The sequence below is a fragment of the Cupressus sempervirens genome, chromosome 3 (genome assembly GCF_028749045.1).
Source record: "Cupressus sempervirens isolate cs-2001-9-10 chromosome 3, ASM2874904v1, whole genome shotgun sequence".
NCBI lineage: Eukaryota > Viridiplantae > Streptophyta > Pinopsida > Cupressales > Cupressaceae > Cupressus > Cupressus sempervirens.
In genome coordinates, this window is record NC_143120.1 from 773560426 (window position 1) to 773568306 (window position 7881).

Sequence of the window (7881 nt, forward strand, 5' to 3'; positions counted from 1 at the left end):
TGTCATATACATGCTCAATTTCATAAGGTCTGAGCCATCTTGTATGAAACTTACCTTTAAAATGCTAGAATCAAGACTTGTAGAGAAGTGCCCAATCACTAGGCTAGAAAGAATGAAAATGAATGTGTTTTTCATGCCATAATTCTTGTTGATTTTGAACAAGTTCAGTATGAAGAAGTGCTTCTTGATGTAACTCATCAAGGAAGTGGAGTTGTGTTATGCATTCCTTTTGAGTATTAGAGAGACTCAATCTGAGTTCAAGGGTAGTTCGAAGAGTCTTAATCTCAAATTCAATAGGAAGTACAACCTTCTTACCATAAACCAATTCATAAGGGGTTAGACCAATGGTGGTCTTCCATGTGGTATGATAGCCCCACACAACTTCATTAAGTTGTGTGGCCCAATCATGGTTATGAAGTGCAATAGTTTAATTAAGAATATTCTCCAATTCCCAATTAGTTACCTTGACTTGTCCATTGGCTTGAGAATCAGAAGGTGAAGATTTTCTTTGGAAAATTTCATATTCTTTGATTAATACAGCAATGTAGTCTAAAGTGAACTAAGGTCCTTGATTAGTAGTAATCTCATGTGGAACACAAAAGCGAGTGAAGATCTTAGAATATAGGAATTTAGCAACTTTGGTATCTTAAGCATGCTTAAGTACAAACACCTCAACCCACTTTGTGACATAATCTATACAAACAAGAATATATTCCTATTTTTGGAAGGTGGGTTGATATGTCCAATGAAATTGAGACCCCATTTTTCAAAATGTTCAATAGAGAGCTAAGGGTGAAGTGGCATTTCATCTGATCATGTACGACAATCCATGCATTGGAACTAGTCACAATGTTGAATATAATGCTTGCAATCCTTATGGAGTGTAGACCAGTAATAACATATAGTCAAAATCTTTTGAGCAATCTGTTTAGCAAAAAAGTGTCCAGGACAAGGTTCAGTATGACAGACATGGAGAATATTAAAGACATCTTCCTCAGGAATACATCAGCACATGATGTTATCAATGGTAGTATAAAATAGAAGACCATTGATCCGAATATATTGTCTACTAAGGCCCACTAACTTACAACTCTCATGAGGGGAGAAGTGCAGTGGAAATTTGCATGTAACCAAATAGTTGGCAATGTTGACATACCATGGACTTTTGGTAGAAATTACAAAGAGGTGTTCATCAGGGAATGAGTCATCAATAGGAACAAATTCTTTGTTAGACTATGGTAACTGAGACAAGAAATCTGCAACCACATTTTCTTGACCACTCTTATCAAGTATAGTGACATCAAATTCTTGTAATAAAATAAACCACCTAATAACCCTACCAGTTACTATAGGTTTATTCATCAAAAATCAAATCATTAAATGATCAGTATGGACAAACACCTTATAACTAGTAATGTAGTGCCAAAATTTATTAATAACATAAACAATAGCTAAAAATTCTTTTTTGATTACCATATAGTTTACCTTAGCACTAGTGAAGTTCTTGTTGATGTAGTAGATTTAATAGAAAGGTTGTCTTCCTTTTGTCCAAGTACTACTCCCATTGAATTGTCAGAAGCATCGATGTGAATATGGAATGGTAATTCCCAATTAAGACCTCTAAGAATAGGGGTAGTCACTAACTTGGTCTTAATGGTTTCAAAGGCTTCTTGACACTCAAGGATCCAAGTGAAAACAACACCTTTAGCCAACATAGCAAACAAAGGAGAAGCAATCTTACTAAAGTTTTGAATAAATCTCCTATGACATCCAACATGACCAAGGAAACTCCAAACATCTTTTTGTGTCAAAGGTATGGGAAGGTCTTGAATTATTTGGATCTTTTTAGGATCAATTTGTATACCTTTTGATGAGATTAAATGACCTAAAACAATTCCCTCTGTCATCAACATATGACATTTTTCATGGCTTAGAGAAAAATTAGTCTCGATACATCGCTTATGCACTTTCTCTAAGTTATCTTTAGCTTCATCAAAGATATTTCCATGAACAGTAAAATCATCCATATAAACTTCTACACAATCATTAACTAGATCAGAAAAGATACTTAATACTATGCATTGAAATGTTGCAGGGGCATTACATAACCCAAAAGGAAGAACAGTGTATGTGGAAGTTCCCCATGGACAAGTAAAGGTAGTCTTGTCCTGATCTTCTAGGGCAATGCAGATCTAATTGTACCTTCTGAATCCATCCAAGAAGGAGAAGAATCATTTCCCTGCAAGAGTATCCTAGACTTGATCAATAAAGGGTAATGGAAAATTATCCTTCTTAGTAGCCTTATTTAAAGCTCGATAATCAACACAAATACGCCACTTACCATTTTTATTTGGAACAAAAACCAAAGGAGATACCCACATACTATGTAAAATTGGATAAATGAAACCAACATTCAAGAGTTTTTGGAGTTCTTTGACAATTTCATGCAAGGCAGGATTGAGTTTGCATTATGGTTGTCAAATTGGGTGACTTCCTTCTTCTATGTAAATGTGATGGATACAAGTGTCAGGATGAATACCTCACATGTCTTGATACTACCATGCAAATGCATCTTTATGTTCTTTAAGCATACTTATGAGATTTTCAACTTGAGCTAGTGTCAATTGTGGATTAATATTGAGGGTATGCCTAGGTAGGATCTCCATAGGTTTTGATGAAGTAGGAGCACCAAGGAGGGGTCTCGATGATATTTTTGGTTTTTCTAAGGACGATAATGGACTATACAATCATTGATGTGGCAAAAGTTGATGTAAGATGAGGAAGTGTTGAATAGATCAAGGATTGCTAACTAAAGGAAAATTCCCAAAAGGATAGTAAACAGTCGCATAAGAGTGGAAAACCATAGTTCCTAGGATATCATTAGACTCATACCAATTCTAAATAAAGTTTACTAAAATGGCCTCATCAGTTGGGTCTTCAAAATACTGTACTTTCCCAATGGTAAATAGTAGAACATAATCATCTAAATCATTGTTGACCCATGTTGGGTCCTTAGTGTCCAATAATGGTTGAGTAGGAGGATATAAGGTCAACTATTTTGTTTGCTCACCATTAGAAATAATCGTGTTACCTGACTAGAAATGAATGTGGGCATTGGCTACTTCTAACCAAGGTCTTCCAAGAATGAGAGGATATCCCCCAACTTAGCTTTGGGCTTAAGGATCATAAAATCAGTTGGATAATCCCAAATATTAATGTAAAGAATGACATCTTCTATAACCCCTTCTAGTTTGAATAATGATCGATCAACCATTTGAAGCACTATAGGAGTAGGTATAAGTTCATCTAAGGATAATTTTATTTTTGTTTCATTTTTCATTACATTTATAACAACACCTAAATCTACAAGTGTATTAGGAATAACAAGTGTACTGATACTTACTTGGATGACAGGGCTGCTAGGATCTGCATATTTTGGAATGTTGATATTTCCCAACATTAATTCTACTAGTTGTCCAATAACTTGAATAGTTTTTAGATCCTTCATTTTCTATTGTCGAGTACATAATTCTTGTATCATCTTATTGTATACTGGTAAATCCTTAAGAGCCTATAAAAGAGAAATTTTGATGTTAACATTTCATAATTCATTTAAATTATCAAACTCAAAATGTGTTGGTTCTTTAAGCTCTAGCTTATGGATGAGTCAGTTGGGAAAGGGAGGTTCTTTCTCTAACTCTTCTTTAGGTTCATTAGGGACCTTTGTGATAGTAAGTCCTTTAAGAGCCTTCCCAAATCTAAGGTGTACACCATCCAACTCAGTTGTGTTAATAGGGTATGTACAAAAATTAGCCATCTCACTATGATAGAGTGGTTGAGGGGGCTTATTATTAGGATTTGGATTCATTTGAGTTGGCATGGATGTGGTTTTAGGTGGTTGTAGTAGATTTGAAGGTGGATTCAAAGAAGATGGAGGTTTAGGAGGAAGAAATTTTTGAGGTTGTTGATAGGGGCTTATTAGTGGTGGTGGAGGAAAGGATTGTTGTGAAAGATAGCGTTGCATATAAGGTTATGAAGGTAGATACAATAATTGTGGAGGTGGATATGATTATTGTGGAGGTGGATACAGAGGTTGTGGCTTCCATGTTTGATGCCATGGTTGTGTACTAGGTTGAAAACTTTACCGCCATTGTTGATGAGATTGGGGTTGTTGATAACCCCCCTACCATGGACCCTAGTTAGAGAATTGTTGAGATGGTCTAGGAAAATATTCATTGGAGAACCCTCTAGGTTAAAACTGGTGTCATGGTGCCATATAGTAAACTAGTTCTTTAGTATTTTCCATAGGAATCATCCCTTTAGGAAGAGGTCATAGCATTGAAGTCTTACTAGCTTCCTCAAGTGATGCTACATTAGTTTGATTATAAGGGCAATCTTTTGGTCCATGCTTCTTATGACAAGTTGGGAAATATACTGCCAAGGCCTTTTCAGCTTCCTCATGTTTTCTGTGACAATGCAATGTGTCAATTTGTTTGCCCATATGATTTAATAATTTAGTTTTAAGATCTTCAAGTAAATTACCAATTTCATGCTTGGAGATACCATATGCATTACCCATAGTGGAAAACTTACTTGAGTTCTTGTGAATAGATCAATTTGGGACTGTGAATATTTCCTACATATGGTGCGAATATCCTCAAAGGACATTTTAGAAATATCACCTTTACCAATCAAATTTAAGGCATCCATGGTTTCATCACGAATCTCTCTTAAGAAAAGCATCTTGATGGTTTCTAAAGTTAAATTAGGACACCATGAGCATTGTAAGCTAAAGGCAAAATGTTCCAAGAAGTCTTCAACTAACTCTTCTTCTCATTGAGTCATATGGAAAATTTCATCCCATACTTCTTTGGTCTTACAATACTCGTAATATTTTGCTAGAAAAGCATCTTTCATTTGATTCCATGTTCTAATGTCCCTAAGAGTCATAAACCATCATAATGCAACATATTTCAAGGTAGCTGGAAAGAGCTCTAGTTTTTGTGCATCACTTTGATAATCATAGCTATTATAAAGGACATAAAATTCAAGTAGGAACATATCAAGATCCTCAAAGGTTGTCCCTCTAAATATGGGAAGTTTTGAGTGAGGGATGTTTTTCATAGGGGCATCATCCATAGGAGGCTAAATTAGAAACTCAAAATTTGTATTGTGTTGAACAATTGCATTCCTATTATTCCCAACATTAGTTCCTCTTGCATTTTTTTTTTTGATATTCTCAACCATGATTTCTTCCAAAACTTTCATTGCCGAACATATAAAATATGTTCTAAAGGGTTGTTTTATAGGTTTTGCAGGCTTACTACACCTAATTTTGTATGACTTTTTGAATTGTTTAGAGATTTCAGAAGGTGTAGTAGGAGAGGTAAATTAAGAAGATGGCTATATTTTAACTTTGTTGGTTGACTCGATTTCAATAGTTGATGGATTTTTCTCTTTTTGTGGTTTTTGAATTTTTGAACTACCTACTAATTCCTTCTTAACAAATCTACTTTGACTATCTCTAAGCCTATTCATGCACCTAAATGATTTTCTGTAGTGGAAACCAAAGGTACTATCCTAAGCAAGGTCAACAATTGTTCAAGACTTCTCAAGGGCTCACTATTCCTATCTTGACCTATTATAGTTTCACGCCTTTAATATCTCTCCCTAGAAATGCTGCCATTAATGTTGGGTAAAATTGAGGTTCAACTTGATGGTATATGATCAAATCAACAATACCCTAAGAATTTCAATCTGAGATTTGTAAACTCATGAGAGATATAATGATTGATTGGTCAAGGGGTGAAAATAATAAATCAAGATGTTTATGAATGCAAATTGCTACTTTCTAATAAATTAAACAATTAAAATTACCACACATTTAATATTACTTCTACAAATGGATTCTAATATAAAGTTTAAATTCTTATTAACACACTAAATAATTAAATACAATGTATTTATGAATGTTATTGGAAAGTTTTATCCAATTAGAAGTTGGTCTGATTAAGAGTTGAAATTTACTTAGATTATGATAGGAGATTTAGTGCTAGTAGGAGGTTGTTTACAACAAACTAGTTCTAATACAGAGTGTAACGAGATGTATGATAAGTGCAATAGGAATTATGTTAAGTGTGATAGGAAGTATGATAAATGGCAATAGAAAGTGATTTGATAAATGGATGGATAATAAATTTAAGAAATAATAGAATAATGATATATAGTAAGTTAAATAGATAAGGATACCATAACCAATTATTTCATTAGACAATTGAATCCTTGATTAACAACAAAAAGAATTGTATAGATTGGCAAACATATATGCAATGAACTTCCTAATAGGCATAGATAATTGATCAATATATAAATATACACATTCGATTCAATCTACAGAAACTCAAAAAATCAATGAATGCTTGAATACTTAGAAAACAAACTAAAGTAATCTCACAAAGTTTCCCAAGAGGGGGCCCTCCTCTGGTTCGCAGGGTGAGAGATGTGCTTGTTGGGATTAAAGATAGAGTAACTGAGAGGGGGAGGTTAATCAATTACTAACAAAAATTAATCCATAGATCCCTTAGATGTCTTAAAGATATAGTTACTATTGATACTCAGTAAATAAATGCTATAACTCCATAAATTAAATTATTACTTATTTTCAAGCATTCATGCATGTAACTGAAAACAAAGTGAACACAAGAGACACCAGATTTAATGTGGAAACCCAATATGGGAAATACCACGAAGTAACTAGTCACTAATTTTTCACTCTTCTGAAGTGAGCCTTGTTAGGAGCCAACCCTGTTAAAGGTTACAATACACAGTGTTAGGTGTGACCCTGTTAGAGGATTTAATCACCATGTTAGGAGTGGCCTTGCTAGAGGTCTTTAGAACAATTCAATTGAACTATTACCTTGTTAGAGGATTTACAAAATGGCTGTTAAACTAACTCTGTTAAGAGATTTGGAATCACTACTACAATGGTTAGAAAATAACAATGAATTGACCTGAACAAGATGCAACTAAATTTTCTAGTTATAGGTCTCTGTTCAACATCATTGGATCCTCCTTGATCAAATATGGCTCTGCTGCTCCTCAATGATCTCTGACCATCCTTCGAATTCACTTCCACAATAATCAATCTTCATTTTACATTAATTCCACTTCCATTTCATACTTTTTAGAATTCACAACTTGACCTCTTACTTATAGCATTCAGATTGTCAAGTCAGCCTATTTACATGTTATATTTTCCAATAAATCATACATTAGTCGGCTATAGATATTACTCTAAAAAAAAAATGTTATTTCATAAAACAATGAAATCCTTTACTGGCTGACCCTGCTTGGTAAATACTACTTCCAAAAATTTCCTGAGTTAACCTTCTTGACTCAGTTAAAATTGCAATATCCTTAAAATCCATTGGCTAACGAGTTTACTTGATAAGAACTGAATTTCTTTGATTACCTTGAAAGCTCAGTAAGAACTACTTCTGCTAAATTACCTTTGATGACCGAGTTAGCTTAGTAAGAACTACATTTTTCACATTTCCTTTGATGACCAAGTGAGCTCGGTAAGAAATACTTCTTTCACATTACCTTTGATGACTAAGTGAACTGGGTAAGAACTACTTCTTTGCTTTGCTGACCTTTTGAGCTTGGTAGACACTATCTAACTGACCTTCTGAGTTCGGTAGACACTATCCTTTGTCTAGCTGACCTTTTGAGTTTGGTAGACATTGTCTTGTGCCTTGCTGACCTTCTAAGCTTGGTAGACATTGTCTGATGATTGATATGACATTTGTGTGACATCAAAGACAACACACAATTTGAACAATTGTATCCAACAATCTCCCTCTTTGGAATTGATGAAAACAC